Source organism: Protopterus annectens, chromosome 1.part2, assembly GCF_019279795.1.
Source record: "Protopterus annectens isolate FY-2018-M chromosome 1.part2, PAN1.0, whole genome shotgun sequence".
In the NCBI taxonomy this organism is placed as follows: domain Eukaryota; kingdom Metazoa; phylum Chordata; order Ceratodontiformes; family Protopteridae; genus Protopterus; species Protopterus annectens.
In genome coordinates this window covers 47,023,390-47,050,969 of record NC_056727.1, presented here as the reverse complement: position 1 = coordinate 47,050,969, position 27,580 = coordinate 47,023,390, and positions in this window count along the sequence as shown.

Here is a 27,580-nt window from a genome sequence, read left to right as displayed (position 1 = left end):
GACTGGAATCTCATGACATAAGGAATGTGCGTTGTTACTTTGGCTGGTTTTAATTAGGTCAGAAATTTTGATACTGCGACTGCCCCTTTAATTTTGAAATGTCAGTCTGACTCACATGGTATAGGAATATAAATCCAAAGGCAGTTGACACTGGGAGTTAAAACAAGACTGGAATTGAAGAGGCACAGAATATTTAAAAGAAAAGTGATGCGGTGGGTGGGAATGTGAGTAACATGGCTAAAGTGGGCATTGCTTTGGTTAGCTGTAATGTGGACCCAAATTTTAAACACTGGGATTGTCCCTTTAAGCTTAGCAGTGTTAGAAGTTAATAAGAAACGATTCACATTGGTAAACTTATATTGGATTCCTGGTCTAGGAACTAAATATGTGAAGAAATACTTGGATCTCATTACTTTACATGCAAAGGGAGAAATTATTCTGGTGGGAGATTTCAATTGCTTGTTATCAGATGTAGACACCTCTAAAAATAGTAAGGTTAACCTAACGACACAAGCTAAAAGGCTAAACAGCTTTATAGCCTCAATGAATTTTAGAGACATACATAATTTAAGAGTTCAAAATTCATTTCAATAGATTCACTATTCTTTCCGATTCAGCACACAAACTAATATTAAGATTTTTGTGTCTAGCACTCTTTAGTCTAAAATAAGTGATGTTGCAATACAGTCATGTCCACTCTCTGACCACAATGCCTTTTTGTTCAGCTTGACTGTGAAAAAAGATATGATAACTTTTCAAAGAATCCCAGCCTAAATTAAAAGGTTTTAAGGAGTGGCTATTAAAAGAAATAAATGCATTTATGGAAAACAACAATAATGGTGAAGTAACAGATATCATACTCTGGGATGCATTAAAAGTTCACATTTTTAGTGGAGTTAAAGTTTGGTATTTTCAAAGGAGAAAGGAATGGGACAAGGAACTTTCTGATTTACAAGCCAAAATAGATAAGGTGAAACTAAATTTAAAATCAAATGATAAAGCAGTATGTATCAAAATTTCTAAGCTAAACCACAAATATTTAGAAATATTGAATCATAAGATTACTATAATCTTAGACAAGATTAAACTACAGTCCAATTCAGTAAACCCCAGCCATTTACATAAATTAGCTATCAGATCCAAACAAATTAGTAAACAAAAATCACATTAATGAAATTAAATACAAAAATTATAACACAGTAAAAAGAACAACTGATTTAGGAGGTATATTAGAAGCCTTTAGAAATTATTAATGGTCAATCAATGGCATGCAATCACCACTAAATTAAGACAATGTAATAGATAAATTTCTACAAGAAAATATCAAGACTAAACTATCAAAACAACAAAATAGTACCCTAAATAAACAAATAAACTTAGCAGAAGTGAAAGAACAAGTGAAAAATCTGAAGGATAATAAAGCCCCAGGGTTAGATGGGATAATCCCAGAAATATATAAAATTCTTCCAGAGCACACAATAAAGTTATTATTAAACACATTCTCCATGGTTAAACAAGACTTAATGTTCCCTTCCTTGTGGAAGTACTCAATAATTTCCCCCATTCTGAAACAAGGTAAGGACCCCAACTATGTGCATCCTATAAACCCATATCATTGTTAAACATTGATTATAACATTTTCATGTCTATCCTGGCCAAAAGACTAATGAATTTAATACACTTTGATCAGACTGACTCTATTTTACATAGAAAAGTATGCAACAATATTATTAAGCTGATATCTGTAATAGACATTGCAAACAAAACCAAAAAACTATTATTAGTCTGGATATTGATAAGGCATTTGATTCCCTTAGATGGTCATACTTACAAAAACTCTTTAAAGAATTTAACATTACTTCAGATTTCACTAAACTGATATTAAATATGGCTCAACATTAATATGTGCAGCCTCAACAAAAAAATAAGCTCCAAGACATTACCAAAAAATGTTCTTCTCTAGAAACCTGGCTCAAAGAATCAAACCTACTCAACAGCAAGCAAACTAAGTTAATGCTTTTTAACTCAAAAAATTGCCAAAATCAAAAGCAATCTTTCACCATAAAATTAGCAAATAATATTGTCATTGAAAATGTAACTCACAGTAAACCACTAGGCATTATATTGGATGACAATTTCAAATATGATCAGCATATACTCCCCACTATGAAATCTACACACTAGAAACTAGGCTTCCTTTATAGGATTAATTGAATTCCTTACAAATACTGCAAGAAAAACTCTAGCCACCACCAAATCTCTTATATGCCACTCCTGTCCTAACCAACTTAAATAATACTCAAAGAAAGAAACTTTCATCCTGCTACAACAAAAAGCTTAATTTGCCATCAGTTTTCCTCATAGAACCCACCATTTTCATAGCTTAAGTAAATTAAACTGGCTTGAACTGCACAACTACCTAACATATACATATTCACAACTAACTGCAGCACACATATGCATTCATCATCTAAAAAACATCCTGCATTCAAAACGTATTACTGCCCTACTGTCTAGCAAGGGATCTCCATTCTATTAACAAATTCTTACTACTCAAAATTAATTCAAATAATGTTGTAGGATACTCACTCTATTCCCAATACATTGCTAAACCCTTGAATAATGTCACCACACAGATAAAACTCTTCAACATACTCAACCACTGCTTAAAGTTTATAACCAATCCTGGTCCTGGACATGCTCATCACCAGATTAAGACTTTGTATTCACCATACAATACTCTCCAAATACTCACCTTAAACAGAATACTCTAAACCTCTCACTGAAATAAAACCATTTTTATGCATAACTACTGCCTGTACAATCCAACAAGTTGCAAATCAGCTTTCTCTTTAGTAACGTCTACCTCTGTGAAATCTTAGAAGGTATAAATGTAACTATTGTGTGTGTATAAATGTAAATAGAAATGTAACTACCCTGTGTTTAACTGGATCTAAGTATAATGCAATGTAAACAAATGGAGCCTTTCTTCCCAGGCCTCCTCTGAAAATGGGTATTACCCAGTTGTAGATAATTGGGTGTATTGTACCTAGTCAACCATGGTAGCTAGATAATATGTGCATATCAATTACTGAGCACATTCAAGAGCAGTGCTATTTTGTATAGTCAGTCAGAGTGAATGCAGGGCATGAATGGAGATGCACATGTGAGTGTGTTTGAAGTAATGAGTTAGTCAGCTGGCTTACATACATATTCCAGTTACAGCTCCTGATGTGTTTATGTACAATAAACAACCTGAACTCATCTCATGTCTCAGTGTCTCATCTGAATACAAGAGACATGTGACATGGTGTCAGAATGGGATCTGAAGTTGAAGCAGCGTGTAAACAAGGATGCACGCAATTAAAAGTGGGGGAATATACAGGCACCAACTCGCAAGCAGGTCAGCAGTTATTCAAAAGTACTAGCTCATTTAAATGATTTTTCACTTGCAACTTATTTGGCAAAACATTCAAAACAATCAAAATAATTACCGAGATAAACACAATGTCCAAAATTGCAGCATACTGATAAAAGTATTCAAAAATAAATACAAACGTGGTTTTGAAATAATTTCCAAAGTGTTAAAGTGTATGAAAAGGCTAAAATGACCACATTTCTTCACAATGTATTATTATTTTTTTGCATCAACTAAAGCTTTACAAAGTATCCAAAGTTTCTGGAATGTTTGCATTGCTTGCAGCGTTGAAATAAAGCTTTTTTAGAGAGACTATTGTGCAGTTGGGCATAATTACAAGTACCTGTTCTATGCTTATATTTAATTTTGTTGTCATGGCAGAGGGATTTCATAGACCTGGACCGCCGGTGTTTGACGATTATATTGCTGAGAACTGGCGAGTGTTTGAGCAAGAATATGATATTTTCACACATGCTGTATTTTCTGAGAAAGACACACATTTAAGAGCATTTATACTTCTTAATTTAGCTGGCTCAGAAGGCATTGAGAGGAAACACTCATTTGTGTGTGCACCTGCCCCGTATGCAGGAGAGGGGGACAACTGCCATATCGTGATACAGGCTGAAATGCAGGATGACCCTGAGTGCTTAAAACATAAATTTAGAGAACTGTGTAACCCACAAATTAATATTAGAATGGAAAAGCACATGTTTTACATAAGAAATCAAAACCCTGGTGAAACTATAGCAGCATATATTACTGACTTGAGAAAGAAAGCAAAAACATGCAGATTTGGTGATCCGATAGGTGAGTTGCTAAAAGACAGGTTTGTGTGTAGTGCTAATAATGACACAGTGAGAAAGATTTTGCTTTGAGACACTGGTTTTATGTTGAGCAAAACCAAGGAGATTTGTCAAATATATGAAATTACATAAAAGCATACAGATATGCTTACAAATGGAAAAAAATGTGCATGCAGTGTCTGCCAGTGTGAATGTTGATAGTGTACAACAGAAAGGTCAGATGGAAAAAGAAGGATAAACTGAAAGGTGACCTTTTAGAGCAAGAAATCTGGACAAAGTCATAAATAAAAGTGGGACAAAGGTCCAAAAAGAGGGACAATTTTTAAATATTGCTCTTACAAACTCAGAAAGTTGAGAGAATAACAGGTTTTGCATTAACAATAATTTTCTGAAGGGTATGAAGTCTGAAACTCAAATGTCTGTCATTATTTTTTAACATCAAACTTTAATGATTTGCCACTAATTTGCCAAAAAAACATAACATTATGAAAAATATACCAAAAATATGAGGCAAAAATCTGGACATTCTGCGAAAATCTGTAAAGTTAAGAGGTATGCTGTGGCAGCAACCCTTATTGTTAATCTTCGTAATTGTGGAGACAGTCATGAAATTAAACAAGAAAACTACTTAGCTTTTGGTCAGCAATGTCATAAATGTTAAAAATGGAATAATTTCAAATGCTTTGCAAGTCTAAAGTGGCACATATTTTTATTAAAAGAGAGCATCCAAACAAGCAAGTAGATCAGATAAAGAGCTGTGAGCAAACTTTCTATGTTGATGGTGTCTCTGTGATTGATGAAACAGTTAACCCAGCAGATTATCAGTTAGTATCACATAGTGGAATATTTTGTACTGTTCGGATTAATAGGAAACCTGTAGAACTTAAAGTAGACACTGGATCCAAGTGCAATGTTATATCAGCACAAATGTTTGCCAAAGTAAGACCTGGCGAGAAACTTGAATCAACAAAGTATGCAAAACTAGTTGCTTGTGGTGGTAAGGAGATTTAAACTGATGACACAGTAGTTCTCACATGTCATCCAACTGGGAACAGCTATGACTTGCAGTTTTACATACTTGAAAGACATGCAGTCACTGTTAGGACTCAAAGACAGTTTGAGTATGGGACTGATTTCATTTAATAAAAAAGTCCACCATATAAGTCTGAACAACCATGATAGTTTTACACAGAATATTTTTAGTGAATATGCTGATATTTTCACAGACAAGCTTGGCAAACTTCCAGTCATATATTCCATAAAGTTAAACCATGAAGTAAGCCCAGTTGTCAGACCAGCAAGGAAGGCTCTGGAAGCAATGCGAGCAAAGTAAAAGCAGAACTTGACAAAAATGATGAATTTAGGTATCCTTACTCCAGTAAAAGAACCAACTGAATGGGTATCCTCCATGATTGTAACTCTTAAGAAATGCTCAAATGATATTCAAATATGTATTGATCCAAGAGATTTAAACAAAACACTTAAACATCCTCATCATCTGATGTTCACAGTAGAAGTAGCAGCTGATCTCATGCCAAATGCCATTTTTTTTTGTCTTAGATGCAAAAAGTTCATTTTGACAAATTTTGCTGGATCATAAATCTATATTGTTAACCACTTTCAGTACACCATTTGGTAGATACAGATTTTTTAGAATGCCATTTGGGAAAAATTCTGCCAGTGAAGTATTTCAACATGCGATGAAACAATTTTTTTTAGGTTATCCATGTGCTACTATAGTAGACAACATTATTGTAGGGGGCAATGGTGAAGCTGAACATGATAGAAACCTCAAGAAAGTTCTAGACTGTGCTCGTGAAGTAAATCTTAAACTGAATCCTCAGAAATGTAAATTCAAATTGAAAGAAGTTTCTTATGTGGGTCATTTGATGACTGACTGATTTGATGTCTGATGACTGCAAACTTGGAGCAGTCATAGAATCTCCAAATGGTGTCAACATCCTACAAGGCGGTCTTACACAAACAAATGATTGGTGCCAAAGTCCACAAGGTCAATGCAAAAAATGTATTATCATCCCTTTTGGTAAGAGTGATGTTCCTACTAACTACCATATCAATAACAACACCCTAAGTAAGAGTCAGTGGTGAGAGACCTGGGCACACAAGTTGACAGCAACTTTACCTTTGATCACCATGTCTCCACAATGGTAAGAAGGGCATTCTATATTGCTCATCTCATAAGTAAGGGCATTTACTCCAGAAAAAAAGAACTTATAACCTCCCTGTCCTCTTCCCTCACCAGGCCAATAATTAAGTACAATGCCTCTTTTGGTATGTACCTTTCCAAGCACCTGCAACAATTGGATAGACCACAAAGGTTCCTCACACAGAAAATTCATGGTCTTCAGCATCTGTCTTATGAGGATCATCTGAAATCACTGTCACTTTATTCTGTTTCATACAGACTACTCAGATGTGATATCTCCCTTGTATATAAGACAACTTTGACCCTGCTTTACTGGAATTGTTGCATATCAATTAGTCAAATTATCCATAAGTCAAATGGTACATGGGATACGCACACTAATTTCATTAATTTGGTATGTGACATTAATAGAACCTGCTGGAGGGACAGATTTGTCTCCCAGAGGTCACCACAACTTTGGATTAAACTCCCACTTCATGTCAAGCAAAGCACCTCATTGGCCCTCTTCAAAAGCAATCTGCACAATTGGATGGATAACCATAAATTCACCCAAGTGGTTCTACCTATGACTTTCTTGGACAGGGGTGATAGGTGCTGATCATGGAAATAATGGTAAAGCATGGCTAGGCTTGTGAGGTCCCTAGGGGCATTAGCCAAGTAACCTCCTATGATCCTATGATCCTATCTGTTCTGTCTTACAACCAGATCCATCTAAGCAAGCAGCAATTCTTGAGATGCCAGTTCCAGAAAATGTTACATCTTTACAACGTTTTCTTGGTATGGTCAACTATTTAGATCTAGAGATTGCCTTGGCCACTTGCCCTGTCGCTCTCCCCTCCATCTCAGTAACAGCTGGCAATATGTTTTCCCTTTTAGCTAAGTATACCTCACTCTTTTCACTAATGAACTAGTGCTAATTTTAAGTTAACCTGTCCTGCACTCTCACCAACACCCAGCTTTCATTCTGTCCTCCCATTTATCCCATAAAGGGAAGTGTAGCTGTCTCATATTGCTCATTTCCACTCTCCACAGCCAAAATATTTAACTGTAACAAATGGGTTGCCCTCCTTGCTCAGCTGTACCTAAAGTCCTTTGACTACTCTTATGTGGATAACTGTATCCTCCTCCCTGCAGTCTACAAGGATGACCTAGCCCAAAGCAAAAGAAGAGTAGGTTTAAAATATTCAAATACTGTTAGCAAACATTGTACTGTTGAATTTCTCCTGGTATTACAAATACTGGTTTGCACACTGCATGGACCTGCTGTACTGCCAGCCGTATATTTTTTTCCCCGATTCATCTTTTAGGCATTCAGTGTTGGGGCATGTGCTTTCCTAATTTGGCCACTAGATGGTAGTATTTATGAAGCTAAGTAACTCCCAATAGACTATATCTAAGTGAAATAAAAACAAATAGTTAAGAGATTCTGGAATATAAAAACTCAAAGATGCTCTTTTTCCCAACTAAGCATACGTATGATAGAACTGTCTAAGCGGAAAAGTCTATCCCCCAAAATAATTTGTGCTGACCATAAGAAAAAGCAGTTCTTTAGTCAAGGACAATTGTTGGATTGAACTGACCTGGATAATTATGAATAATGCTGCTCCTGATTGTTTTTTTTTTCTATTTACAACTTTGGCCTCCCGCAACTCGGAAGGTCCCTGTTTCATTTGCCCTCGCTGTGCTCTAGCTCACTCCACTCCCTTACCCTACCCCCATTCCCACCCCCATACACCACTCCTCTCCATTACCTGAAACTCCTCCCACCACCATACCTAGCCTATCATATTCAACTACCCAATTAGCCCTCCAATTAGTCAACTATTGACCCCACTACAGAATCTACTCTTGCTCCGCCTACTCTTCACCTCTAATTGGTCTACTATAAACCACAATACAACCCCCGTATTTCTCTACCAACTCTACTAACTCTCCCTAAGTAAATAAGCTATGTCTCCATTACCACATATCTCAAATCTACATCCCCTACTCTATACTATCTCCATCTGTACACTACTGTTACTATCAACTGTAACCAACTATCAGGTCCAGCTGCAACACAAGCTAACCATTCCAAAGTAATCTACATGCCTAAACTATAGACCAGCCTATACATACATTCAATTAACTCCATACCTCTACCAACCCATCCACATTGACTTTCTCTTACACAAATTACTCCCACCTAGTAGTCATTCCCATACTTCATTGAAACACATGAGAAGCAAACTCAACAAACTCTACTTATACCTCCAAAAAACTTACATGTTGTGGCAACTTTCACTCTAATCCAGACCCATTCAAGCTAGACACCCCAAGCCCCAATCTGAATAATACCCTACTCCATAGGCAGAAAAACTCTCTCCTCCTTATTAATCTCAATGTAAGAAGTATCCTTAACAAAGTCCATGACCTCCATGCTCTATTATCTTTATACAAACCAGAAATTGTCATATTAACTGAGACCTGGCTAAAACAAGAAATTCACACTAATGAAATTAAATCACCAGGGTACAGTTTCATTCACACGGAGTAGGTATAGGGCGAGGGGGGGGGGGTAGCCATACTATATAAAAATCACCTCATCCTTGAACAACTCAATATCCCAGACTTCAAAAATGTAGGACTTACCTTTGCCAAATTAAAACTGAACCCCAAAAATATATCAATATTATAGGCTGCTATATTCCCCCAGGGAACAATATCACTATCATGGAAAACTTACTAGACTGGATCACAACCTCCCTTCCCCAAGAAAATATCCTACTAAGTGACTTCAATATAGATTGGCTCAACTGCTACAGTCAAAACCCAGACTCCCACATCAACCTGCATGGACTAACCCAACTTATCACATCTCCCACTAGTATTGACAAAAGATCCAAACACCACTCCATACTGGGCTGTATACTTGTATCCCATCCATCACTCATATCCCTAGCCTGCCAGACACCCTCAGCAACCACCAAATGACATACCTACTCTGAAGCAAAACTCCCCTAATGACCAAGGTAACAGTACGGTAAATCAGAAATAAAAAGCACTTTAACCCTAACAACTTTAACAGGGACCTAACATGCCATAACTGGACCCCCTTGAAAAGGCTACCACTCAATAAAGCAGTCTCATACTTTAATATGACCTTTCTAAAAATGTTAAACCACCATACTCCCCCCAGAACTATTAGAATTAAAACCAAATATGCCCCCTGGCTAAATAAAGACACCAGAGTATCCATCAAAAACAGGAACAAAGCCTGGGTACAATTTCACAAGACTAAAACCCAAATAGACAAACAAAACTTGGATAGAAGGAAGTTTCTTTGCTCACCAGTGGGAGTGGGGAGCCTTGAGCAGCCTACCTGTCCTTGGGGGAAGTGACCTCAGCACAAGAAGCTGTAGTAATTGGTTGTTTGGGACCATTCCTAGCTCTTTTGTAGTTCACTGCTTAAAATCCACCTCTGGGTGCTTTTTTCTGGCTATACTGCTCAGACAAGCTCCACGTGGGTTTACAGAGTGGTCCTAGCAGCAAGGAACTCGAAAAAGTGACTACCTTCTGGATTTAAGTATCTTTGCTTTTTTTTCACTGGAAATAGCTTCTGTTGCTTACTATGAACTAGCCTGAACTGTTTTTTTACTGATTACTGCATTTATTTTAAAATCTGCACTTAAAGTTACATTTAGTCGAATTTAATCGAACATTTGCTTGTTTGTTTGTTTAATTTAACTGTGGAGGCTGCCCACTAAAGTGTGCTAGCCTGTGTAACTAATTTATCACTGTCTCTGCATTTTCTGTGTGTTTCTACAAAAAAAAACAAACAAAAAAATAATCATTGTTTTCCCGCCTTTCTCGACTAGTTTAGACCAGTATACAGGCATTGCTGTATTCTTGGCTGTGGTGTAGTTCCTGTGTTGTCCATTACCTTACTTGGATAGAAGGAAGTTTCTTTGCTCACCAGTGGGAGTGGGGAGCCTTGAGCAGCCTACCTGTCCTTGGGGGAATTGACCTCAGCACAAGAAGCTGTAGTAATTGGTTGTTTGGGACCATTCCTAGCTCTTTTGTAGTTTACTGCTTAAAATCCACGTTTGCACGGCTTTGCTCTGTCGTGCACATAGCACAGCGCTGGTTAAACAAGGTTAAACTTGGTTAAACAAGGTTAAACTTTTTCTGGCTCCGCCAAGTCTGCTGTTCAATTTTTCCCTTAGAACTGTTCTACTTGCAAACTAAACAGCCTATACTCTATCTGAAAAGCTCAGCACTTGCTCCTAAAGCATTTTTTACACAGGTAAAGCACTCTTAAACAAAAGAAAGTACTTCATTCACCTCAATTCTGTTGAGTACCCATTTCCCTATAGGTCCTTTCTGACTCAGTTACACAGCAATCTTTTTCACTATTTCTAGCATGTCGAAGGGTCAGTTGCTGGCGTCCTCTCCTGTTCAGCTGGTGAATCTGGGAATCTTGAGGCAATGTTACAATTGCCTCATGTACACAGACAACCCTCTCCTCCTCCCAACAAATACAAATATATGCGAGAGATGCAACTATATAGCCAAACTGGAGGCTGAGCTCTCTCATTTCAGTACTGGCAAGACCAGTCAGGAGGAGAAGGTAACCACGCACACCACAAACCCAGTCTCACATAGAACTATCACAACTGCAAACCAAACACATAAACACACAAAAACATACTCGGAGGCGCTGATTAAAATCTACCAAAACAACAGAGGCCTCCAAAGCAGACACCCAAGCAACCACCACCTCAAGACATAGCACATGCAACACATAGTTCACAAAGTCAGTGTGCTAAACAGTCACAGCCTTAAGGCCAAACAACATGCCAGATACACTTGTAATAGGTGACTCCATAGTCAGACACACTGACGTCCCGCTCACCAGACTGAACAAGGAAAAGGTCACAGTAAGCTGCCTGTCGGGAGCTAGAATCCGCCACATAACACAAGCACTCAGGTCACTCCACAGCAAGTACAAATATGACTCAGTCATTGTACATGCCAGTGTGAACGACCTGAGATGTACCTCCCTGGACTACATGAAAAGAGACATAGAGGAGCTCTCTGATTATGTAGCCCAGGCCGGTATGACCCTGACCCTGAGCAGCATCTTACCCTCACCAAGAATGATGCCACAGTACAAAGACAAAATTATCAGTTTTAACAATTGGCTTAATTACTGGTGTCATTCTAAGGGGATCCAATGTCTGTCTGCTTGGGATGACATGCTTGACAAGCCACGCTGCTTCGCAAGGGATGGCTTGCACCTGTCACCCCTGGGCTTCCGGATATTGGCCAAGGCTCTTGCCACCCCATAGTGCCTTTGTAGGCAAGGCTCAAATGACAAACCTACCGCCCTAGAAAACACAAGTGGAAAAAAACTAAGGGTAATGCTGCTCAATGCCAGAAGTCTAAACCTCAAGATGCACGCCCTCGAAACCCTCCTCAGTATGGAGAACATCGATGTCTGTGCAGTGACTGAAACCTGGTTCAAGGCTCCTGAGAGTACCCCAGCACTATCAGGTTTTACCTCATATCATGCTTTTCGGCCCCAAAACTTGGACCGAACCACAAAAGGAGGGGAGTATCCATTTTCATCAAAGATACCCACACCTCCAGGTTAGTGGCAACGCACGAAGCATCGGAGACTATCCAGGTGCAACTAACCATAGGCAAAACTGCCTTACAGTTTGTAGCATGCTACAGACCACCCTCTCAAACTCAGGAACCCCACACAGCCTTCCTGAAGACACTGGAGAGTATGAATGTCTCTCCAAATACCATCATTGTGGGAGACTTCAACTACCCAAACATAGACTGGGAACATTACTCAAGCCCCAACACCCTAGCCCAAAGGTTCCTAGAATTCATAAACTCAAATGCAATGGAACAACTAGTCACCATTCCCACAAGAGGAGACAATATACTAGACCTGATCATCACAAACATGGGGACAAAATGCTCCACACGAAGTATATCCCTCTTTGGTAAGATCAGACCATAAATTAATCTCACTGGAAATCCACATCCGCCCCACCCCTGCACAAAAGACCACAGTGAAGAACTTCTCAAAAGCAAACTTCACACTTCTTAAGACTGAAGTGGTATCCTTCAAGGCCCCTGGGCCAGTGGAAACCACAACCCACACTGCTGAATCCTTTGGAAATGCCTTCTATGGGCACCTTCAAGAATGCATGGATCATGCAATCCCAAATAAAACCAAGACCCATTCCCCCAAAGGCAGGCACCTGGTCTGGTGGACCCCAGCCATAAACAAACTTTACAACGGGAGGAGGAAGCTACTACATGACAGAGCAAAATCCCTAAAAGGGAAGGCATCTCTGATCAGTACTAGCAAAAAACTACGATCACTCATAAAATCATCCAAGGCCAACTTTGAGAGAAAAATCGCAAAAGACACAAAACACAATCACAAGGCCTTTTTTAGCTATGTTAGAAACCTGGGTGGAAACTCCCAGATATGCTCAGAGTTAGTCCAAAATGACACAAAATACACTGAACCCACTGACATTGCCAACATTCTGGCAGACAGGTTCAGTGCAAATTTCTCCTCCCCCTCCCCCCCAAAAGAAGAAATAACTATCCCAGCAGAGTGTAGCCTCCCTAACATCTCAGATGCCCAGGTGAGAGCCGCCCTCTCTAAAGCTAAAAACACAGCATCAATGGGACCGGATGGTGTCCCAAGCTGTGTGCTACATGAACTCCAAGAGGAACTAAACCCACACATAAGGCTGCTGTTTAATCTTAGCCTTACTACAGGATACGTACCCAAAGAGTGGCGTACGGCAACAGTGGTCCCACTTCACAAGGGCGGTGCTTCTACGGACCCTGGAAATTACCGCCCCATAAGCTTGACGAGCCTGGTCTGCAAAGCTATGGAAAGGATCATTATGGAACTCATAAACAAAGACATTGGGGACCTACAGACATTGGATCCTACCCAATTTGGCTTTGTCAAGGGCAGATCCTGCCTTTTGAACTTGGTCGACTTTTTTGAAACAGTCACTAAGGCCATTGATGAGGGTAAGGCAGTTCACACAGCCTACCTTGACCTTGCAAAAGCCTTTGACACAATACCCCACTCGGGTATCATAGACAAACTCACCAGCTTAAATGTAAACCCATATGTCACAAGATGGGTTGCAAACTGGCTCAAGGACAGAACCCACAGGGTCAGAGTTGCTGGAGCTATGTCAGACTCTAAGCCAGTCACAAGCGGTGTCCCACAGGGCTCAGTCCTGGGACCCCTCTTGTTTGGCATTTATTTTTCCGAGGTACAGGCAAACATAGGAGGATTGTGGCTGACAAAGTTCGCAGATGACTGCAAACTGGGCGCCATAATTGATACTCCAGCGGACACAAACATCCTTCAGAGAGGCCTCATAGAAATGGATAATTGGTGCCAGAGCCATGGCCTTAAGCTGAATGCCAAAAAATGTATAGTCATACCCTTTGGGAAAAACAAGGTACCGACAAATTACCACATAGGTGGTAATCCATTAAGTACGGAAGAGGTAATCAGGGACCTAGGGACCCAGGTTGACAGTAACCTCTCATTTGACAATCACATTGCCAAAGTGGTTAGGAAGACCTTCTATATTGCCCACCTTATCATGAAGGGTTTCACATCTAGATCAAGAGAGGTCATTGTGCCCCTGTACTCTTCTCTTATCAGGCCAATGATTGAGTACAATGCCCCATTTGGGATGTATCTCACCCGACACCTGCAGCAGTTGGAAAGACCCCAAAAGTTCCTCACCAAGAGGATAAAGGGTCTTAAACATATGTCATATGCTGCCCGACTGAAAAAACTCCAGCTCTATTCAGTCGCATACCGCCTACTCAGAGGTGATCTGTGCCTGACGTGCAAGGCCATGTCCAATCAGGAATTAATGGACATGCTCCACCTCAGAAAATCCAAATCCATCAGAGCCACGAGAACAAGAGATGTAAACCTCAACACAGAAATAAATAGGACGTGCTGGAGGGACAGATTCATAACCCAGAGGCTCCCTACACTCTGGAACAGAATCCCAGTCCATGTTAGGCAGAGCCCCTCACTGACTCTATTCAAGAGAAATCTCGACGAGTGGATGGGAGATCGTAGGTTTACCCCGGGGGTCATCTCTGTGTCACTACTAGACAGAGGCACAGTACACTAAACCCTAAAAGGCGTAGTATTCTCATCCTAAGGGGTGGTGAAAGCCACACACACTCTGGCTAGGCTTATAAATGCCCTAGGGCAGATAGCCTAGTACGAACCTAAAACTACCTTGAACTATACAATAGGGCCAAAATGTTGATTAAAACAGACAAGATCTCTTACTATCAAAATATTCAAAATAAACATGCAACTAACCCCCAAAAGTTTTGGGCAGCAGTCAACTCTGTTTTACAACCCGGGAAAACGTCCACCCCCCACACCCAAAACAGAAAGCAACCAAGACAATATCTCCACCCAATTGAATAAATACTTTACCGAAACAATCCAATCACTAGCTAATAACCAAACTAATACTAATCACACCATACCGACAGAAGTATCTACTCCAAATGAAACATCAGATAATAGCACTCACTTTAACTTTCATTTAGTATCAATCAAAACCATTCAAGAACTTCTCCAAAAACTGAAATCCACCACTGTGGCCGCCGTTAACCTACCCACTGAATACCTTCAATTAGCCACAGAAGCTATAGCGTATCCCATTACTATCATTAACAGATCCATCTCAGAATGTACAGTACCCCATTTATGGGTAATATCCCATATAATACCTCTACATAAAGTGGGTAACTCCTTAGAATTCAACAACTATCAGCCTATAGCTATACTATCCCCCTTTTCAAAAATCCTTGAGAGGGTAATACACACACAAGTGATGGAATATCTGCTAGAAAACAAATTATTATCTGCACAGAAAAATGGCTTTAGACCCTTCCATAGTACCAACACTGCACTTACATCATTCACTAACACCATCAATCATCACAGAAATAATGGACTTCTCATATCTGTTACATTATTAGACTTATCCAAAGGATTTGGCATGGTTAACCACACTAAACTTCTTCACTGACTCTATACCTTAAACATCAGTACCCCATCTATTACATGGTTCAAGAGCAATCTATCAGGTAGACAGCAGGCAGTACAATGGCAGAACCAAATAGCCTCCCTACTGCCTGTTTCCCTAGGGGTTCCCCAAGACTCCATCTTAGGTCCTTTACTCTTCAATCTTTTCACCAATCAACTCCCATCTGCCACCCCTAAAGCCTCTATAGTCCAATATGCGGATGACACTACTATATGTGCAGCCCCCACACTCAATCATCTCCTCTCCCAAACACTAGAGTGCTTCTCACTAGTCAACATTTGGTTCACTAATCATCAGCTCATTCTTAACCCATCTAAAACAAAATGATTAATCTTCAGCTCTCATAGATCCTTTCCCCTAACAGACAACTTTACTATCACCTCCAAAAACAAAACTGTTATCATCCCAACCACACATGCCAAACTGCTAGGCGTTGAAATAGATAACCACCTTAGATTTGATTTTCACATAGGCCAAACCATAAAGAAAGTTCACAAAAAAACTTGGACTGCTCTATTCTAACAAATACTATAGCTCAAAGCAATATAAAATAATAGCCAGGACACATCTCCTATCTACCTTGTTTTACACTTCCGCTGTGCTCACTAACCTTCATAAAACTGATCGAAACCAACTTGAATCCTGCTATAATAAGATAGCTAGATTTGCTACAGAATCATGCTACAGAACACATTGCTGTAAGTCTCTCAACAAGCTTAACTGGTTACAACTCCCACTATTACTTCAAATAAATGAACTCTCATTAGCACACAAAATATTACACCACTCAGACAAAATCCCAGCTCTTCAACATCTTATACATCCTCATACCACAACAAGAACCTTGAGATCTAGCACTAAATCATCTAGAGGTCACCAAATTTAACAATGAGGCAGGAAAATCTGTCTACAGTCACTCTGTCTCTAAACTCTGGAACTCCCTTCCTACCCACCTAACATCCAACAATTCTACCACTCATTTTAAGAAACTCCTTAAAGTTCACTTCATGAACAACAGGCTATGTTCATGTCTCACACCTGAATAAAAACTGAGATTGCAGCTAACTCCCATACAACATAATAACAATTGCTTTTTTCTCATCCCATCTACAGTCCAGTCATGACCATATGAAATGAAATGCTTTACTCTCTAGTTAAGACAGCATAATCAACTACATTTCCAACAAGTCTAATAACCAATATATGGATTCTATCAATAGCTTGTCTTATTTTGGAATGTATTAGGGAATGTCCTACCTTGTTCTGTTCATATTTACTTTGAGTGTGTGCAATTTGCTGTCATTTAATTATAATGTTAGTCTGCCTGAAATGTAAGTTAATTCTAAATCCTTGAAATGTTGTGAATGTATGTACTAGGAGCTTTTCTCCCCAGGTCTCCGTTGAAAATGGACCTGTGTCCAGTCGTACTTTCCCACTTGACAAATGTAAAATAAATAAAATAAATAAAAAATAAATACAATTTAGGAAAGTTCATCCTAGATCTGAGTGAGCTTTCAGTACCATTATGTGAGTAGACACACACAAAGGTAAACTGGTCCTGGTTGGAACAACACCAGACAGCATTTGCCATTCTGAAACAGAGAAATGCCAGTCCAACCAGACTGAGATATTATGATGTTCACAAACCTGTAACTATTTTGTGTGATGCTTCAAAGCATGGTCTTCATGCAGCATGTCTTCAAAAAGGCATACCAGTCACCTATACATCCAGAACTTTAACCCTAACTGAAATGCAATATACACAAATTGAAAAAGAGCTGTTGGCAGTAGTTTTCACATGTTTGAAGTTCAGTGATTATATTTATGTCAAATCTGTTCAAATAGAGACTGATCACCTCTTGTGACAATCCTGAAAAAGCCAATACATACAGCCCTAGCACACTTGCAACTCATTATGTTAAAATTGCAAAGTACAATTTCAATACTGTCTGTACAAAAGGCAAAATTTCTGTACCTTGCTGATGCTTAGTGAACACCACCCAGACAAACTACAGAACAGCACGATAATGAAAAAGCAGACTTTGAAGTCATGGAAGTCAGAGAGTTTTCCTCATCACGTCTTGATGAACCCAAAATTCATACAGCTTCAAACCCAATTCTGCAGAAGTTGCAACATTTTATCAGTCAAGGATGAACAGCATAACAAACTAGTTTACCACTTGACATACAAAGGTATTTTCCTCATAGAGGACAGCTCATAATGGATGATGGAATCATCATGAAAGGTCTTAAAGTGGTAATTCCTTCAGCTTTACAACAGGAATATATCAAAATTTTGCATCATGGTAACCTGTGTACTGATTCAACCAAAAGAAGGGCAAGAGGCATAGTATTTTGGCCTTCTATGTCAAAAGATATAGAGAAGGAAACAAGAAAATAGCACGTTCTATTTGCAACAGTACTAAATCACACCAACAGAAAGAACCACTTCACCTAAACCAGATTCCTGAACTACCATGGTCGACAGTTGCTAATTATATTTTTCAAATGGAATGATCAGCATTACTTAGTGTTAGTAAATTCTTATTCGAATTGGTTTGAAATTGACCTTCTTCCTAACTTAACATCCAGCACTGTCATTATGAAATTGAAGAGACATTTTTCTGTTCATGATATTTCGCACAAAGTCGTATCTGACAATGATGCATAGTTTACAAGTCAGCAGTTCAAGAATTTTGCTTGGAACTTTGTCCATGCTACTTGGATCAGTTTACCATGCAGTTCAAAGTGCAAAGAACTTGGAGAAATCCAGGATAGATGGTACTGATGTTTTTCTTAACTTACTCAATCTCAGAAACATTCCTTGAGACAACTTACTTGGTTCACCTGCTCAGAGATGGATGTCCAGACAGAATAGAAAAACTCTTCTGATCAGTAAACAATTACTGATTTCAAATGCAAAGAACAACAGGATGGTCAAGGCTCAACTTTTGAAAAAATGCCAGTCACAAAAGTTGTACTACGATAATTCCAGCAAACCTCTTAGACTATTAAGACAAGGTGACATCGTGAAAATGCAGACATGTAAAGGATATAACCAAGTAGGAATTGTCAAAAATATTTGTGAAGAACCAAGATCTTACATTGTACAATCTAATGGAATGGATTTCAGGAGAAATCTAGGGCACATATTACCAGTCTCTGAACCAGTGATGTCTGTGCCATAGACTCAATTTTTCAGAGCGACTCTGCACTTGTTTAAACTCCAGAGGACAGTGTACCTTCTTCAAGTAATCCTGATGTAATCCCCGAAGTTCCAATTGTAAAAGAATCCCCAGACACTGTCCCTCTTGCTAAACAGTGTCAAAGTTTTTATGTAATCAGATTAGATAGAATTCCAGACCCATTCGAGATACACAGTGACTTTGACTTGAATTCATTTGTTGTTATATGTTGATGCGATATCTATCTTGTAAAATATTTTGTTCTCCTATTGCATGTCAAACAAATCAAAAAGGGAGGATGTAGATCATTGTGTGTATTGTACCTAGTCTGCCAATGTAGTTAGATAGCACGTGCATATATGTTACTGAAAATGTGCAAGATAAGTGCCATTGTGTACAGTCACAGTCAATGCAGGCATGAATGATGATGCACATGCAAGTGTGTTTGAAGTAATGAGTCAGTCAGTTAGCTGAAAAACAAGTTCCAGTTACAGCTACTGATGTGTTTATGTACAATAAACAACCTGAACCCATCACAGTGCCTCAGTGTCTCATTTGAATACAAGAGACGTGCGACACCAGTCAGACTTTCAATTGTAAACAACATATATACGGGAATAGATAACAGGTCAGTAACATATGAATAAGTAAAAAGCAAAGTTAATGCAGAATGTATTAGATTTGGTATAACCCCCTCCACCCCCAAAAAAAATGTACAGGATTAATGCAAGAAGACAAAAAGAAAATATCAAATTATTTATTTTAAAAAAAGCATTATATGCAAAATTATATATCACTCACCCTGAAGCGAGTATAATCCTCCTTAAAATTAGTATTGGTCTGCAACTGTGTAAAACACATTGAATGCTGTAAACACAAAGAGACAAGTCTGAGATGACGTGCTTGTTCAGATTATCCAAACATTTTTCAGTATAGTGGGTATGAAGCTCATCCTTGAGATGGACAAAGTAAATAAGAGAAAAACAGAAAAAACAACAAATCTCAGCATAATAATCATGACTTGGAGAACAGAGGAACAAAGAAAATTGGACATCCCACAGTTATAGTGGCAATTATAGAGACAAGTGCTTGAACAAGATGTGGATCAGGATTTGATGCATGAGTGGCTAGGAAGAGATGAGCTGTTCTTTCTTTTTTCTTCTTCTTTTTTGTTTTAATAACATCCATAATTTTCCTGGTGGCTTCTCTACTTTCATGCAGTTTTCCTGTTTGTTCTGACAGAATGGAATAATCCAGGGATTCCCAGGCTACTTGAGTGCCCTAGAGACCATTCAGTCCTGCTTGATGGTCCTGGGGAAGGAATACCCTATCTACTTGGGAACATTGCCTTCCCACTCAGTGACTCCTTTGAGCCAACAAACACTGCTTCTCAAAGGGAAGATTGTCTCCATATGTCATTTTCCCCCTGGATTTAGTACTTTATGACAGTATGGGCATGACTTGCTTGGAACTCTAAAATGTGAACAACTAGTTCTCCCATTAGCTGTCACCTCTGTGGAGAACAAGAGATTCTTCCCTTCATGAAGGATGGTTGAACCTGCAGAGAACACTTATGCCAATCCTCCCTGGCCAGCTACTATAGGCACTTCTGATGCTACTAAACTTAGGTCACCTGCATTGTAGTCAGGAATATCTCCATCTATGCCATGAAGCTGAAGTAGAGGTGAACACAATCCAAAAAAATAAAGGCTACTAATAGCCAATTAAATAGCGGAGTGCAACAAAAAAAAGAGAAAATACAGACAATGTAGGTTCTGCAGTAGAGAATTATAAAAAGTGGCACATCTTGCAGCTGGCTATGATAAATGCATATGCTGAAGATCTCCATACTGAAATGCACAATAATATAGCAAGGTTGTTACACTGGACCCGGTACAAACATTACAATATAGATATAGATCGGAGTCCAGGGAAGTAAACAGGGATCCAGGGAAGTAAATAGTGTGGGAAGAAATAGCCAGGGAATTGTTATGGCTAGGCTTGTATAGGCCCTAGGGCCGATAGCCTAGTACCAACCTATGAACCTATGAACCTATGAACCAACCATTGAACCTTATCAGAGTTGGTCAAGTCGAATACATCCAGATACTCCCCTTTCCATATCCTTTCTTTAGAAGAATTAGAGATATGCAGGGTAATAAATCCCTCCATCTCTTCTGTCTACAAAGACGTAGTTAGCCAATCAGTCACCCATGCGCGTTCCAAAATCCAAACACATTTCATGCTGTAACTGAACCAACTGCTCTGTAGCCGAACCCAGACTCCCCAACAGCAGACTTCCTCTCTCTTCCTGCAATGCATCCAAACATACTGCATTGTCCTGTGCCTTTTCTCCCCATCTGAGCAACTCCTGACCTTCAACATGACCCCCATCGACAAGACCCTATAGTACCTCACCTAACCCATCCAAGACTGACCCCCCACGCCTGGGGTAACTGACCTAGCATTGGCATTACTTACAAATGACATATTATCATTACCTGCAGCTGTGTGTGGATTCTGTCCCCCAGCTTCAGCGCCTTCATTCATGGAGCCTGTCACCAACTTCCTGGTATGCTTCCCTATGGCAGATGATGTCCACCTCACTGGCTGCGAATGCCTCTTGCTACCAGGCACATTGTGAACCTCAGATGTGGGTGGTTTCACTGGCACCATTTCTTGGAACAGCTCCTCTGCCTGAGCCACAATAGCTGCCCATCTCTCCTTCAAGTTCTGCTTCATCACCATCTAAAAGAAAGAACAAAGGCACCATTAAAAGGCATAAAAGAAAAAAAAAGAAATTATTGCCTAGATTCTACATCTTTTAATTTAATAACCTTATTTATGATAATAACACCAGCTAACTGGGGTTCCCATACATCAACTCTGATAATGTAACCTCAGGGTGGGATAAATGGCAGAACACAGGATTTCCCTTCAGTAAGGTCCTTGTCCTATCTTAAAATACATGCTTGCTCTGTGCTGTCTGCCTTTTCATGCTAGACTATTTGACAATGAAAACAAATGACTTCCTAATCCAAAAAATAAATATAAATGTCCTGCTCGACCCTTCAGTCTCGACCTAACACAGCACCTGACCCGAATCCTCTTCATATCCCAAACTCCCATGGCCATGCCTTCCTCTTTCCCTTTTCTTGAATGAGTATCACTACATAGCCAACATGTATGCCTGCTCATATCTCAAACCACCACAGCCATGCTGCCCCATAAGCACATGAACAAGAACAGATCAACAAAAGTCATGCTTGCCTACCAGCCACATAATTTTCATCAGAAATGGAACAAAATGCACCCCCCACAATGAGTGAAGTCTCCCCAGTATCACCCATGTGGCTGGAACTAGATCATCACCACATGCCTATGTTTGAATACAAATCCTCAGGCCTGGAAACATTCCCCAATGCACCGAGGAGCCAAACTCCATAAAGACAGAATTATGCACTCTGTGTATTCATGTCCACCAAAAGGTACCCTAACAAACTATGAGCACCACCAATCAATGAGCAAGCTCCCACTTCCAAACACCCCACTCTGGACTGCTATGCACAAAAAAAAAATACATCTACAGCACTATCCAACAATCCTCCACAAGCTGTGCCACAAACCAACTGTGGGAGAGCACATGTCTCACATAGTCGACTGTGTATCGATATCAGCTGGAAAACAGACTGCTTCTGCTCTGCCTACATTCAGCCCAAGACACCCAACAAAAGCACTAAAACAAAACTTTATGTTAATCTAATTACTGTCCACTACTAAAAGGGCTACTGCTAAGTACAAATGCTAATTAGCCACTAATAGCAAACAGGATGATTATCAAAACTAACTAGTCCAAGACAGAAGCCTTCCATCTTGTGAAGCTTTAATTAAGGAACATCGCACAACATCAATCTGTAATGGTGTCAATGCGGCAATGTAACGACAAGCAGAGGGTGGACCATGAAAATGATTCAAGGGACTTTATAGCTACAGGGGGGTCACTGGTAATATAGCTCTTCACGTCTGTTGACTTTTGAAAGGAAAGCCCCTAGTGTGCATGCACAATCAACGAGACAGACCGCATGAGCTACCAATGTGAACAGGATGGCCTTCAAATTTCTCCAAGTCAAATCAATACCCCATCAAAGACATAATGCTAAGAAGCACATGAGCAGGTCAGAAAGAATGCCAAGACAGCACAACATGGCTACAAATGGCATCTTACAATGACCATTTCCTTACAGCACTCGCAACTACTGTTAAACCCAAATCACAGACTCACAAGGTTATACACAACAGAAGAGACAAAATAAGTCTCTTCACCAAAATATGCACAAAGATATGAAATGCTTACCTTTACCATGATACCTACAACTTGACACTGGTTGTCTTGGATATAGGCTTGTTACTATCAGCAAACCCTTGCCAAAATTTGATACCTTGACTATTGGCTAATGAAAAAATCCAATTTACACCTCCCTACCCCTTACCTTACTTCCTACCCAAACCATGCTTCACTTTCTATTCAATTTAATTCTCTCTCTTCTATTTGTCTATACGTAGATTCCTTTCCCACTGACTGCCTTCCTTACTTTGTCTAACCATTCCCTCTACCCCATTGCGGTGTCACTGGACAAATTAGTCTATATCCAAACTGCATTTATTCTGCAGTCTGAAGATTTATAAAAATGCAGATGACTCCACATTTAGATTTATAGTGGTATCAACAGAAGGTTCCAGAACTAAAACAAGTTGTACATTCCTGTACACTAAATTGAAAACTGCTGTCCAAACATCTGTATCTTTATTAAGGGTACTTGGCAATTTTTAGGAAGCTTAAATCATATTAATTGGAGAAGGGATTTCCCATTTGGTACAAGTAGTGTCACTTGCTTTATATATTTCAATACTGCAGAAGAGAGACTTTGAAATGTTTAGATGTTATTTAGCTAACAACACAGATGTTTCAGCTCCTGTAATTTACTGGATTCTATTTGGTGATGAACTATGAAAAGGAGCTGCAAATATGAAATGGGATTAATACAGTTACAGAATTTACTATTATTATTTTAGCATTGTGAGAATGAGTTTCATTAATGGTATTTTCAATGAAAAGATTGCTTTTATTCATGCTTTATTCATGATTATACAACGACCCCCCCATTAATATTCCAAAACGTGCACGCTGATTGGTCAGCATGCACGTTGTAAATCAGACTTATACTAATGGAAAAAGGTTCGTTCCCCCAGACTTTTTCCATTAGTATAAGTCTTTTTTTTTACAGCAACAGAGAACGCAAGATCTCTGTTGCTTTTTAGACACTGTCTCGCTATGTTAGAGTTTAACATAGCGAGGCAGCTTTAAAAAAAGTAACGGAGATCTTCCTTTCTCCGTTGCTTTTTTTAAAGCTGTCTCGCTATGTTAAACTCCTTTAACATAGGGAGACACTTTGTAAAAAGCAATGGAGATCTTGCTTTCTCCGTTGCATCCACCCACAACTCTGATGTACTGCGTAAGCATACTCCTGCGCAGTACATCAGAACTGCCACAGAATACCAGACAGCTGAGGAAGGGCAGCAAGGAGGCATTATACAGTGCCATTATTTAAGAAAAGTAAGTTTTTTTTTCCTTAAATAATGTCATTGTCATTGTATTAATAGCAATAACCCACTTCTGGGTGTGGGTAATACTGGATTTACCCACGGTTGTCTTTGTTTGGCCACTCGGGCTTTGGCTTCGTGACCAAACCACACCAACCGTGGGTAAATCCAGCATTACCCACACCCAGGCATGGGTTATTGCTATATTATTTGTTGTATAGGCTGGAGGTTCTTGGATTAAGCAAAGTGTGAATTTACTTGCATATCTATTAATGTGCTTAACATTTCTGATGAGCTGATGTCCAAACTTTTTAGAAAACTTACGATTTCAAATTCCTACCTAAATGCAGGGAGTGGACATTAAGAATTTTTTAAACTTAGTGTTATTAAAGTATAGACCATGCATCTGCTTAAGCTGACCTTCAATAACAATGTTATCTGAAAGAATTAAATTGGTTGAAGGATGTGTTTATTAAGAGAAGGTGCAAAGGCACAAAGAGAGAACCTTTGAAGAAGTTAGTAATTGGAAGTAACTTTTATATAAACCTATCATAGGCCAACAACTAAAACACGGACTGTGTACAGGTAGAAACAACAATAATGATTATACCAAAGCATATGAAATTATTTAAAATTTTGATCTTGGAAAAATTAAAAGCATCGACAAGGAAAAGTGGAAAAATCATATGTCGAATTAGATTAATAAGAATTTGTAGGTAATTAAATTGTTTTATTACTAAAATGATCTGAATATTAAACAGCTGTAGAAAAATAATAGTAAAACTTTTTGTAGTAGAAAGGACTTGTGTGTGAGTGTTTGCATGTGTGTGTGTGTGTGTGTGTGTGTGTGTGTGTGTCTATATACATGTCTTCATCAACACATAAACAGCAAACACAGTAATCATCAAACGGCTATTTCAGTGAATTTTTTCCCAGGGGAAAAAACACTTGGCCGTTATCGGGGATTTGCCCTTTTCCTCACTGTAGTGTGATCTTGAAGTTGGTTTATTTAGTAAGGGGATGTGTGGGGATTACAGCATCCCACAATGGGGGGTGTGAGAGCAAAGACCCCCACTTTGTAGGGTTCGAAAGTTTGCTTTTTGTTTCTTTGACGAAGAGATTTTTTTCCCCTGGGAAGAAATTTGTTGAAGTGGCCATTCGGTGATTACTGTGTTTGTTGTTTATGTGTCGATGAAGACGTGTTCGATGAACACATCTTAAGACAACATAATATAGACCTGTGTGTGTGTGTGTGTGTGTGTGTGTGTGTGTGTGTGTGTGTGTGTGTGTGTGTGTGTGTGTGTGTGTCAATGTGGGCTTTGAAAATATTATGTATAAAAAATTTATTTCAATACCATAGAATATTTCAAAATCTCATTACCCTGTCCTTATACAGTGGGAATACCAACAATTTGATACTTTGGTGTTTCCAGATAATGGTTTACACATACCTTGCCTAACAGGACATCTTTCCTATGTAAGGTAGCATGATAGGGGCTCTCTGCTACATTACTCAGCTCTTTTTATAACCCACCACATTGTATTCCTACAAAAACATACTCTCTCACACTCACACAATCCTATGTAGACACACATGTACATATATCTAGATCTGCATCTATATCTATACATCCCTAAGTCTATATATCTATATCAATATATCTAGCTATATATATATATATATATATATACAAATATATATATATTTATATATATATATATATATATATATATATATATATATATATATATACATACATATGCATACATAAAGATAGATGCACAAATACAGATATAGATGCAGATATATTGGTTTACTATGAAAACCTCGAATGTTTTAATGTCAAAATACCTAATGCCAGTCCCATTTTATTGAAGATTGATATGTCAAATCATTTAAATACCAAAGAAAAACATTTTTGTACTTCAAATTCAGAACTACATTTTGGAGTGATTTGCATTATAGTTGTCGATACTGTCAATCTGATTTGAAATGTGTGTATTACAGCCAATAGTTTTCCCATTTTTTTAATTGATTAGATGTAGATTTTGTTTGACAACCTGGCATATGTGCAACATACGTCAGCATGTATTAAGTGACAGTTATTGTTTATTATTAAGGATTATTTTGTTGGTGTGGCTCAGTAAGTAGGTCAAAAGGTGCTTGGAGTTAGCTCCAGTTACTTCTGTAGGTGTAGTCATCTTTGTTCTACAGCTGTCACATGAAATTTGTTTCCTTAGTCAAGAGATGCTTCTGCTCTGGAGAAGCCATAAGGCTAGTATTCATGTCTGGTGAATGTCACTTATATGGTTTTGATCATGCTGAATAGTATGCAACAAGTAAGTTAGTGTGACAAAATGTCTTCCAAGAAAAGACCATAGCATTCTGTGCCATTCTTCCACTGCATTTGGGGTGTTTGGGAATCCTAAAGGGCATATATTATAATGGCTGCAAGAGTCAATATCCTGCAAGAGAACTAATCCAGATGAGACTGATTGTTATTTTCCATATTTGTGCTGTCTCTCACTGATATACATATTGTGAAAGCATTCACAGAGAGGTGATGCTTTAGAGGCATGTCAGCTTTAGTTGGTTGGAAAGTTTCAACAACTGCATTAGGTGGAAAATGTTAAAGTTGGGAGCTGTTTTGCAAAAAGTCCAAATTGTGGGGATATTACCAAACATAAAAACTAATGAAAACTTCTGCATCTGTCGGCAAATAATTTGGCAGAAATAAAACCGACACTCTTTACATGAGGTTGGCAAGTTTTGCTTGATGCTGATAACACTTTCCTTCTCAAAATCAGTTAACACTAACTTCGAGGAAAGAACTTCATATAAACCACTCCAAACTGCATTATGCATATGCTCATGTTTTGATAGAAGTGAAGCATAGGTTCATAGGTTCATAGGTAGGTACTAGACTATTGGCCCTAGGGCCTATACAAGCCTAGCCAAAAAGGTACCCTGACTTTCACCACCCAAGAAAAATATTTTCCTGTGCCCCTGTCAAGCAGAACCACAGATGTGATCCCTGGGGTGAATTTCCTATTACCCATCCAATCATCAAGATTTTTCTTGAAGAGTGCTAAATCCCGAAGTACAGAGATTTTGAATTAACACTTCTGGTGTTGTGGTGTGTGAATGTTAAGATGTGAGTTTGGGTATGTATGTATGTGTATATGTCTGTTGGTTAGGAGCTTTAGTGTCTGTCAGTGTGTGTTTTGACTGTGATGCATTATGTGCGAGGGTGTGCATAATGTGTGGGAGTGAG